The sequence below is a fragment of the Coregonus clupeaformis genome, chromosome 30 (assembly GCF_020615455.1).
Source record: "Coregonus clupeaformis isolate EN_2021a chromosome 30, ASM2061545v1, whole genome shotgun sequence".
In the NCBI taxonomy this organism is placed as follows: domain Eukaryota; kingdom Metazoa; phylum Chordata; class Actinopteri; order Salmoniformes; family Salmonidae; genus Coregonus; species Coregonus clupeaformis.
Window position 1 is genome coordinate 29628837 of NC_059221.1, and position 12631 is coordinate 29641467.

Sequence of the window (12631 nt, forward strand, 5' to 3'; positions counted from 1 at the left end):
ATTGGATGATAACTTGTTTTAAACTAGGTCAGAGGAATTTATAACTGATTTTTTCCGACATAACATAGGTACAGCAAATCCCCTTATTGTATGGGACACCTTTAAATGTGCCTTTAGAGGCCATGCAATTCAGTACTCATCTCGAAAACAAAAGCAATTTAGGTCAAAAGAGTCCACACTAACAAAGGAAATAGAAGGTCTAACAGAACAGATATATAGCAATAAAAACTGTAGCATAGAGGCTCAGAATAAATTAGAGGAAAAACAAAAAGAAATGGAGAAACTTATTCAAGAAAGATCAAGTGTAATATATTATAAAAATAAAGCAAACTGGATGGAATATGGGGAAAAATGCACCAAATTCTTTTTTAATCTTCAACATAGAAATGCTACCAAAAAGAATTTAATGAAACTGGTTACAATTGACGGAGTCACCCATGATTCACCAAATGATATTTTGAAGGAGGAAACAAAGTACTTTAAGCATATGTTTTCATTTCAGTCGCCTCCATCTCCTCTAACTGAAGCTAATTGTAGAGATTTTTTTCTATTGATAATGTAAAATTAACAGCCATACAGAAAGACTCATGTGAAGGTGAAATTACAGAGGAGGAACATCTGGATGCAATTAAAGACTTTAAGCTCCAGGGTTGGATGGCATACCAGTCAAGGTATACCAAACCTTTTTTGATATACTAAGAGGACCGTTATTAGCATGTTTTAACCACTCCTATGTAAATGGAAGATTATCAGACACTCAAGAAGAAGGTCTGATTTCATTATTACTGAAACAGGATACAAGTCCATTAAAAAAAGTGGAGGCCCCTTACACTTCAGTGTTATGATGCAAAAATTCTAGCAAAATGTACAAGACCAAGTGGCACATAACGAGCAGTTGAACTTATAGAATATAGCTAGTGGACTTCACATAACGCTTGGCCATTAGGAGAGCTGAACTAGGTATTGGACTACCAACTAACCAAGACATCATCTCATCAACCTACACTGGTAAAATAGAAAGACTCATAACACCATCATTGTGTAGTAAAACCATGAAAAGTAGTGCACCTAAGCTGAGATTTAGTGTTTGGAGGGTGTTTGAACGTTAACTCAACGTTATGATACACTGAATGTATTTCAAAACAGAATGGAAGTGGCTTTCGAAAGTGGCTGTTCAATCTGAATAATTGTTTTTAAGAGCGTGTTGTGAAAACACTTTGGTGTTTCAGTGCATGTAAAAGACAGCATCAAAACATCAAAATATTGTTTTGGCAGACTTTGTCTCACATATAATCCAATGATTTTTGATTGCAAATGATTTATAGCATAAATATTGATTGATTATAAAAACTGATTGAATTTTCTGTCAATATTTTGATTAACATTTTAAAGAGGACACTGGGAATTGAATGCTTTTCCCAGGGTAGACTTTGACACTAATTATAGGCTACAGTTGCCAGGAAACTTTGTGAGATTATAAATAATGTTACGATCAAAATGTTTAGGGCTATGTAAGTTATAGCAGAGGTAACATGAGGAAACATACATTACCAGTCAAAAGTTTGAACACACCTACTCATTCCAGGGTTTTTCTTAATTTTTACTATTTTCTACATTGCAGAATAATAGTGAAGACATCAAAACTATGAAATAACACATATGGAATCATGCAGTAACTGAAAAAGTGTTAAACAAATCAAAATATATTTGAGATTCCTCACATAGCCACCCTTTGCCTCGATGACAGCTTTGCACACTCTTGGCATTCTCTCAACAAGCTTCATGAGGTAGTCACCTGGAATGCATTTCAATTAACAGGTGTGCCTTCTTAAAAGTTAATTTGTGGAATTTCTTTCCTTCTTAATGCATTTGAGACAATCATTTGTGTTGTGACAAGGTAGGGGGGGTATACAGAAGATAGCCCTATTTGGTAAAAGACCAAGTCCATATTATGGCAAGAACAGCTCAAATAAGCAAAGAGAAATGACAGTCCATCATTACTTTAAGACATGAAGGTCAGTCAATCTGGAAAATTTCAAGAACTTTGAAAGTGCTGTCGCAAAAAACATCAAGCGCTATGAAGAAACTGGCTCTCATGAGGACCACCACAGGCGTGGAAGACCCAGAGTTACCTCTGCTGCAGAGGATAAGTTCATTAGAGTTACCAGCCTCAGAAATTGCAGCCCAAATAAATGCTTCACAGAGTTCAAGTAACAGACACAGTATCTCAACATCAACTGTTCAGAGGGGACTGTGTGAATCAGGCCTTCATGGTCGAATTGCTGCAAAGAAACCACTACTAAAGGACACCAATAAGAAGAAGAGACTTGCTTGGGCCAAGAAACACAAGCAATGGACATCAATACAAAGTATTTTTCCGAGTTCCCAGTTGTTTTGAACATGGCATAAAGCCACTGCCATTTAAGCCTGCTCTAGCTTTGGCCTACCACACCACATGTTATTGCATCCCACTTTGGACGTTCATATTGTTATCTTGATGCTATATTTGCATAGCTTAATCACGTATATGCTTTCTCATATTGGTATTGATATGTTTAATACTTTTATTCTTATTGCAATTTATTAATATTATAGCATGTGATAATGTAATTATGCATGCATGTATTATCATTATTGCTTGTTTAATTAGCTATTTCTCTGTCTCCCTGCAGAACATCATACATACAGTGGCTTGTGAAAGTATTCACCCCCCTTGGCATTTTTCCTAATTTGTTGCCCTACAACCTGGAAATAAAATAGATTTTTGGGGGTTTGTATCATTTGATTTACGCAACATGCCTACTACTTTGAAGATGAAAAATATTTTTTATTGTGAAACAAACGAGAAATTAGACAAAAAAACAGAAACCTTGAGCGTGCATAACTATTCACCCCCCCAAAGTCAATACTTTGTAGAGCCACCTTTTGCAGCAATTACAGCTGCAAGTCTCTTGGGGTATGTCTCTATAAGCTTGGCACATCTTTTTTATTTTTTATTTTATTTCACCTCTCATTTACAACTGCGACCTGGCCAAGATAAAGCAAAGCAGTGCGATAAAAACAACAACACAGAGTTACATATGGGGTAAAACAAAACATTAAGTCAAAAATACAACAGAAAATATATATACAGTGTGTGCAAATGTAGCAATTTATGGAGGTAAGGCAATAAATAGGCCATAGTGCAAAATAATTACAATTAGTATTAACACTGGAATGATAGATGTGCAAGAGATGATGTGCAAATAGAGATACTGGGGTGCAAATTAGCAAAATAAATAACAATATGGGGATGAGGTAGTTGGGTGGGCTAATTTCAGATGGGCTGTGTACAGGTGCAGTGATCGGTAAGGTGCTCTGAACTCTGATGCTTAAAGTTAGTGAGGGAGATAAGAGTCTCCAGCTTCAGAGATTGCCACTGGGATTTTTGCCCATCCAGCTCCTTCAAGTTAGATGGGTTCCGCTGGTGTACAGCAATCTTTAAGTCATACCACAGATTCTCAATTGGATTGAGGTCTGGGCTTTGACTAGGCCTTTCCAAGACATTTAACACTCAAGTGTTGCTTTAGCAACCCCCCCCGCCACACATTCTCTTCTCTTCTTCTCATGATGACCTCAAGCAACCACTTGTTTTGATGGTAAATATGAAGCAAAACATAACTAAAATTGATGGATAACTGGATTATCATGCAGAGGCAAAATACATGGCCAATTGTGTAAGTGCTTTGTTACTGAAGAGCTTCGCAAGTTAATTGCATAATTTATTGTAGTGGCAGACAATAATAATTAACAACAACAAATATCACTTTTATCAACAGTGATAATTTTCCTCTTATAGCCATGACCAGAGGAGCGGGAAGTGACATCTCTCAGTAAGTGCCGGCGGTCAGAACGAGGCTCTGTGGTAGAAACTGCTCCCCGCTGCTGGAACAGGAGCTATCACGATAAAGGGAGAAATCCACAATAATGAACCACTAAGCCACTTCGTAGGGAGCATTATGGGGTGAAAGAAAGGGATGAAAAGGGAAATGACAATGCGGCCTGGAGAAAAAGAGAGGAGCGATAAAAGGAAGACTGTGGTCTAATCCTGCTTCCTAGAGGGATTCAGTTGTGCACGCGCTCTAAAGATGACGTAGTCCTCAAACGCCAGGGTTAAGCAGGCCAGTCTTTCCTCTCCTCTCCTCCCTCTGTATGCCTTCCTTGGGTCTAATGGCTTTACAGGGAAGTGGAACTATTTTATCTGAAGGTATAATGTCATAAGGGAGAGAAGTCTTTAGCTGTATATCTAAGCTTGGCAGGGACCAGGTCAGTCTAATAGATGTCGCTCGTCTGTCAAATCTGATGGAGGAGGTGATAAAAACACTCTCCCCTGGAGATGACTGGACAAGAGGATGCACTCACTGTCTCTCAGGCCTACGCAGACAGGGACTAGAAGACCAGGCACGCTGGCAGTCAATATCATACAGAGGAGAATGATATTAATAATCACTACAAGAGTGGGATGACAATTTTACATTTACATTTACGTCATTTAGCAGACGCTCTTATCCAGAGCGACTTACAAATCACAGTAATGGCAAAAATAAACTCATTTGGGTGTGATTAGTCATCATATAATGTACACAGTCAATCTACACTGTACAATAAAACCACTTCATGAGGGCATGCTGGTGACTATTGCTGTTTTCATAACCAAATGGCACGGTGGAAATTACCAGTTGTGACTCTTATTATTTTCTATTCTGATGCCTAGTCACTTTACCCTGCCTTTATGTACATATCTACCTCAAAGACCTTGTGCACCTGCACATTGATCTGGTACTGGGAAAGCCCGTTCACAAAGCGAGGTCCATACAGAAATGGTTGAATTGGAATTGGAACGCCGACTGTGAGCCAGGCCAAATTGCCCAACATCAGTGCCCAACCTCACTAATATTCTTGTGGCTGAATGGAAGCAAGTCCCCGCAGCAATGTTCCAACATCTAGTGGAAAGCCTTCCCAGAGGAGTGGAGGCCATTTTAGCAGCAAAGGGTGGACCGACTCCATAATAATGCCCATGATTTTGGAATGAGATGTTCGATGAGCAGGTCCACATACTTTTGGTAATATAGTGTAGCTTAAATCTTGTGTATTTTATTCCTCTTGTGTTACTATATATATATATGTATATACCGTGCATTCGAAAAGTATTCAGACCCCTTCACTTTTTCCACATTTACACGTTACAGCCTTACTCTAAAATTGATTTAAAAAATTACTCATCAATCTACACACAATACACCATAATGACAATACAAAAACTGGTTTTTAGATTTTTAAAAAACAAAAAACTTAAACATGACATTTACATAAATATTCAGACCCTTTACTCAGTACTTTGTTGAAGCACCTTGGCAGCGATTACAGCCTCGAGTCTTCTTGGGTATGACGCTACAAGGTTGGCACACCTGCATTTGGGGAGTTTCTCCCATTCTTCTCTGCAGATCCTCTCTTGCTCTGTCAGGTTGGATGGGGAGCGTCGCTGCACAGCTATTTTCAGGTCTCTCCAGAGATGTTCGATCGGGTTCAAGTCCGGGCTCTGGCTGGGCCACTCAAGGACATTCAGACGCCTGTCCCGAAGCCACTCCTGTGTTGTCTTGGCTGTGTGCTTAGGGTTGTTGTCCTGTTGGAAGGTGAACCTTCGCTCCAGTCTGAGGTCCTGAGCGCTCTGGAGCAGGTTTTCATCAAGGATCTCTCTGTACTTTGCTCCGTTCATCTTTCCCTCCATCCTGACTAGTCTCCCAGTCCCTGCCACTGAATAACATCCCCACAGCATGATGCTGCCACCATCATGCTTCACCGTAGGGATGGTATTAGCCAGGTGATGAGTGGTGCCTGGATTCCTCCAGATGTGACACGGCATTCAGGCCAAAGAGTTCAATGTTGGTTACATCAGACCAGAGAATCTTGTTTCTCATGGTCTGAGAGTCCTTTAGGTGCCTTTTGGCAAACTCCAAGTGGGCTGTCATCAAATCAAATCAAATCAAATGTTATTTGTCACATACACTTGTTTAGCAGGTGTTATTGCGGGTGTAGCGAAATGCTTGTGATTCTAGCTCAGACAGTGCAGTAATATCTAACAAGTAATATCTAACAATTTCACAACATATACCCAATACACACAACTCTAAGTAAGGAATGGAATTTAAGAATATATACATGGACAAAAAATGACAGAGCTGCATGGACTAAGATACAGTAGAATATTATAGAATACAGTATATACATATGAGATGAGTAATGCAAGATATATAAACATTATTAAAGTGACTAGTGTTCTATTTCATAAAGTGGCCAGTGATTTCAATAGGCAGCAGCAGCCTCTAGTGTGCTAGTGATGGCTATTTAACAGCCTGATGGCCTTGAGATAGAAGCTGTTTTTCATTCTCTCGGTCCCAGCTTTGATGCACCTGTACTGACCTCGCCTTCTGGATGATAGCGGGGTCAACAGGCAGTGACTCGGGTGGTTGATGTCCTTGATGATCTTTTTGGCCTTCCTGTGACATCGGGTGCTGTCCCCGGTAATGTCTTCGGCAGACTGCACCACCCTCTGGAGAGCCCTGCGGTTGCGGGCAGTGCAGTTGCCGTACCAGGCGGTGATACAGCCCGACAGGATGCTCTCAATTGTGCATCTGTAAAAGTTTGTGAGGGTTTTAGGTGCCAAGACAAATTTCTTCAGCCTTCTTCACCACACTGTCTGCGTGGGTGGACCATTTAAGTTTGTTAGTGATGTGTTCGCCAAGGAACCTGAAGCTTTCCACCTTCTCCACTGCGGTCCCGTCGATGTGGATAGGGGGTGCACCCTCTTTTGTTTCCTGAAGTCCACGGTCATTTCCTTTGTTTTGTTGACGTTGAGTGAGAGGTTATTATCCTGGCACCACACTCCCAGAGCCCTCACCTCCTCCCTGTAGGCTGTCTCGTCATTGTTGGTAATCAAGCCTACTACTGTTGTGTCGTCTGCAAACTTGATGATTGAGTTGGAGGCGTGCTTGGCCATACAGTCATGGGTGAACAGGGAGTACAGGAGGGGGCTGAGCACGCACCCTTGTGGGGCCCCAGTGTTGAGGATCAGCAAAGTGGAGATGTTGTTTCCTACCTTCACCACCTGGGGGCCTCACAAGGGTGCGGACCCAGTTGCACAGGGCGGGGTTCAGATCCAGGGCCTCGCACTTAATGATGAGCTTGGAGGGTACTATGGTGTTGAATGCTGAGCTATAGTCAATGAACAGCATTCTTACATAGGTATTCCTCTTGTCCAGATGGGATAGGGCAGTGTGCTTCGGAAAAGTCGTATTCCTGGTCGTAATGCTGGTGAGTTACCGCCGCTCTGATATCCAATAGTTTTCCCCGGCTGTATGTAATGATACAAAACACTTTCTGAGCTAATAATGTAAAAAATAATACATAAAAAAACGAAATACCGCAAAGTTTCCAAAGAGCTAGTCACGAGGCTGCCATCTTCGTCGACGCCAGGTCCATAATATACCTTGTGCCTTTTACTGAGGAGTGGCTTCCATCTGGCCACTATACCATAAAGGCCTGATTGGTGGAGCGCTGCAGAGATGGTTGTCCTTCTGGATGGTTCTCCCATCTCCACAGAGGAACTATGGAGCTCTGTCAGAGTGACCATCGGGTTCTTGGTCACCTCCCTGACCAAGGCCCTTCTCCCCCGATTGCTCAGTTTGACTGGGCGGCCAGCTCTAGGAAGATTCTTGCTGGTTCCAAACTTCTTCCATTTAAGAATGATGGAGGCCACTGTGTTCTTGGGGACCTTCAATGTTGCAGACATTTTTTGGTACCCTTCCCCCAGATCTGTGCCTCGACACAATCCTGTCTCTGAGCTCTACGGACAATTCATTCGACCTCATGGCTTGGTTTTTGCTCTGACATGCACTGTCAACTGTGGGACCTAATATAGACAGGTGTGTGCCTTTCCAAATCATGTCCAATCAATTGAATTTACCACAGGTGGACTCCATCAAGTTGTTGAAACAGCTCAAGGATGATCAATGGAAACCAGATGCACCTAAACTCAATTTCTAGTCTCAAAGCAAAGGGACTGAATACTTATGTAGATAAGGTATTTATGTTGTTTATATTTAATACATTTGCAAAAATGCATTCGTAAAGTTTTCAGACCCCTTGACTTTTTCCACATTTTGTTACATTACAGCCTCATTCTAAAATGGATTTAAAAAATAAAAAATTAGAATAAGGCTGTAACATAACAAAATGTGGAAAAAGTCAAGGGGTCTGAATTCTTTACGAATGCACTGTATGTTTCACATGAGCCGAATACAATGGGTGTAGACTTCACAATGAAACGCTTGCTTACCAGCCCTTCCCAACGATGCAGGGTAAAATAAAACATATTTATTTTATTTTACTCTGCATTACAGTACCAGTCAAAAGTTTGAACACACCTACTCATTCAAGGGAATAATAGTGAAGACATCAAAACTATGATATAACACATATGGAATCATGTAGTAACCAAAAACGTGTTAAACAAATCAAAATACATTTTTTATTTGAGATTCTTCAAATAGCCACCCTTTGCATTGATGACAGCTTTGCACACTCTTGGCATTCTGTCAACCAGCTTCACCTGGAATGCTTTTCCAACAGTCTTGAAGGAGTTCCCACATATGCTGAGCACTTGTTGGCTGCTTTTCCTTCACTCTGCCGTTAAACTCATCCCAAACCATCTCAATTGGGTTGAGGTCGGGGGATTGTGGAGGCCAGGTCCTCTTGATGCAGCACTCCATCACTCTCCTTCTTGTTAAAATATCCCTTACACTGCCTGGAGGTGTGTTGGATCATTGTCCTGTTGAAAAACAAATGATAGTCTCACTAAACCCAAACCAGATTGGATGGCGTATCGCTGTAGAATGCTGTGGTAGCCATGCTGGTTAAGTGTGCCTTGAATTCTAAATAAATCACAGACAGTGTCACCATTAAAGCACCCCCACACCATCTCCTCCATGCTGGGATCTACACATTTTTTAACATTTTCGGTCATTTTTATTTTTTAGGGGGTCATTTAGCAGACGCTCTTATCCAGAGCGATTTACAGTTAGTGAGTGCATACATTTTTATTTTATCATACTGGCCACCCGTGGGAATCAAACCCACAACCCTGGCGTTGCAAGCACCATGCTCTACCAACTGAGCTACACGGGGAGCTACATCTGTTCACCCAAACCGCGTCCCACAAAGACACAGCGGTTGGAACCAAAATTCTCACATTTGGACTCCAGACCAAAGGAAAAATTTACCCCAGACTAATGTCCATTGCTTGTGTTTCTTGAAATGTTCCGTATTATTGTATTCATTGCATGTGACATATACAATTTTTATTAGATTTAAATACCAGTTGTTCGTATTCACGTGCTTTGAACTTGTTGAGAAACGCCGATTGACTAATGGCCAACAAGTGCTTCAACAATAAACTAAATGTACAGCTATCATGCTTGTAAACTTATTATAGTGTTCAAAAACCATATGAATAGATTGCTTTTTATAAATAAAGTTTTGTTATTACATTTAACTGCTGAAAATGCTGTTATCAAGGTCATTTTCTTAGTAGGTGATGTCAGAGGTCAGCATGTGGGAGAAGTTGGAGCTCAGGGATGATAAAAGAGTTTCCCACTATTAATAACCAGTTGGAGGGGCGTTCAAATGGATTTTTCCCAGTCATATGTGGTAAATACCACCTTCCCAATTGGTTATAAACACAGGGTAATTATGAACATTACTATCACATTGAAATTGGCATCCCTATCACTCTTCTATATATTGTTGAGGGCCCAGGTTAATGTGAGGAGATGGGTTTACAGGTAAACTGAGGTTTCAGAGTGGGGTGCCCCCTGTTGTCCTCCTGAAGTATTGCCAGGTGTGTATGAGAGCGGTTGCGTGTGAGAGAGAAGCAGAGCCTCTGAGTGTGACTGACTGTAATGAGTGTGTGCAGTGCCACAGTGCCAAGGCCTGCTGTGAGTGCTGTATCGCCAAAGGGCAGCCAGGGGAGGTAAGGCAACCACCATGCAGAAAGAGAAAGTGAGAGAGAGGGAACAGGGCTGAGAGTAAAAATGCACCATGTAGCACACTGAAATCAATGTTGATTTTTTATTCTCACACTCCTCTACAACATACCAACCTAGACTCAGGGGTAGATGTAACATAGTATATGTAAATCTGTCTCCCTCCATTTAGTATTATATGTTACGTTTCGTATGGTATGTATTAATTTGTGGATGTCCATCACCCATTTCATATGATATGTTACTAATTGCAATTCATATGATATGTCACAAATTCCAATTTGTTGTGGCTAATGTTAGCTAGGTGGCTAAAGCTAATGTTAGCTAGGTGGCTAATGTTACCTGGGTTAAGGTTAGGGTTAAGGTTAGGGTTAGGTTAAAGGGTTACGGTTAGGGTTAGGGTTAGCTAACATCCTAAGTAGTTGCAAAGTAGCTAAAAAGTAGTAAGTAGTTGCAAAGTTGCTAACTAGCTAAAGTTGTCCGTGATGTGATTGGAACACGCAACCATTGGGTTGCTAGACATTGGTGTTATATGCTCACCCATCCACCCCGACCAATCACCCTCCTTTCGTTTCTACCTTAAGTAACCTTCTGTCTTATGTAACCATACCAAACGTAACATATAATACTCATTTGAGTGTCCCATATTTACTTTTACTATGTTACGTCTATTCTATGAGACCAGGCTGAACATACCTGTAGGAGGTATCACAACCATACCAAGCCATAAGATATCTCTCTAGCCTCGATGATAAGAAACTCCTGTAATTCTAGCAATGTCAGCGCTCTACCCAATCACTGCCTTTCTTCCTTAGAAATCCCTGATCAGGGCTGGGCGAGGAGAGGAGGACTAACCGGGTCTGATTCAATTAGTATAGGACTGGTTCCGCTCTGCATTAACTACTGGGGTTAAAATGGGAGTGGATTGAATAAGCAGTGAATCAGCTGTGGAGGAGCTGGTAACTGGGATTGTGTAGAGCTGTTGTGTGGAGCAGGACATGCTGGAGCAGAATAGAGGCTGTCAGACAGAGGCACGCTCTAATTAAGGACCATTGTCAGAGTACTGCTCTCCAAGTGAGCCTGGGAGGAGGGAGGCCCACTGTTTAGAGACTACTGAGAGAGATGTTAGGCTACACCGAAGCATGGGACGGGAGGGGAGAGGGGATTGTTGGTAGAGACAGTTGGTGGTCCATGTTCAGTCGATGACATTTGCCAGGCATGGGTAAAGTAATTGTCCTATACTGTTTGTACTTTGAGCCTTACATACTGTAACTTCATGTGTCATTATTTCACTCTCTTCTCTTCAGGTGTGAGGATCTACGGCATGAGATGCTAAATGGGTTCTAAATGTAGGTAGAGAGGAGGTGAAACCAGCGGGTTATGAGGAATAACCTCATAACCCGCTACTCATAAAGAGCTTCTACTTCTAAAAATCCACCTTTCCAGAAATAAGTCTCTCACTGTTGCCGCTTGCTACAGACCCCCCTCAGCCCCCAGCTGTGCCCTGGACACCATATGTGAATTGATTGCCCCCCATTTATCCTCAGAGTTTGTACTGCTTGGTGACCTAAATTGGGATATGCTTAATACCCCAGCCATCCTACAATCCAAGCTAGATGCCCTCAACCTCACGCAAATTATCAACGAACCTACCAGGTACAACCCTAAATCCGTAAACATGGGTACCCTCATAAATATCATCCTGACTAACATACCCTCTAAATACACCTCAGCTGTCTTCAACCAGGATCTCAGCGATCACTGCCTTATTGCCTGCGTCCGTAACGGGTCCGCGGTCAAACGACCACCCCTCATCACTGTCAAACGCTCCCTAAAACACTTTAGCGAGGAGGCCTTCCTAATTGACCTGGCCCAGGTATCCTGGATGGATATAGATCTCATTCCGTCAGTAGAGGATGCCTGGTTGTTCCTTAAAAGTAATTTCCTCTCAATCTTAAATAAACATGCCCCATTCAAAAAATACAGAACTAAGAACCGATATAGCCCCTGGTTCTCCTCAGACTTGACTGCCCTTGACCAGCACAAAAACATCCTGTGGCGTACAGCATTAGCATCAAATAGCCCCCGCGATATGCAACTTTTCAGGGAAGTTAGGAACCAATATACACAAGCAGTCAGGAAAGCAAAGGCTAACTTTTTCAAACAGAAATTTGCATCCTGTAGCACTAACTCCAAAAAAGTTTTGGGACACTGTAAAGTCCATGGAGAATAAGAGCACTTCCTCCCAGCTGCCCACTGCACTGAGGCTAGGAAACACTATCACCACCGATAAATCTACAATAATCGAGAATTTCAACAAGCATTTTGCTACAGCTGGCCATGCTTTCCATCTGGCTACCACTAACCCGGCCACCAACTCTGCACCCTCTGCTGCAACTTGCCCATGCCCCCCCGCTTCTCCTTCACACAAATTCAGACAGCTGATGTTTTGAAAGCGCTGCAAAATCTGGACCCCTACAAATCAGCTGGGCTAGACAATCTGGACCCTTTCTTTCTAAAACTAGCCGCCGAAATTGTCGCTACCCCTATTA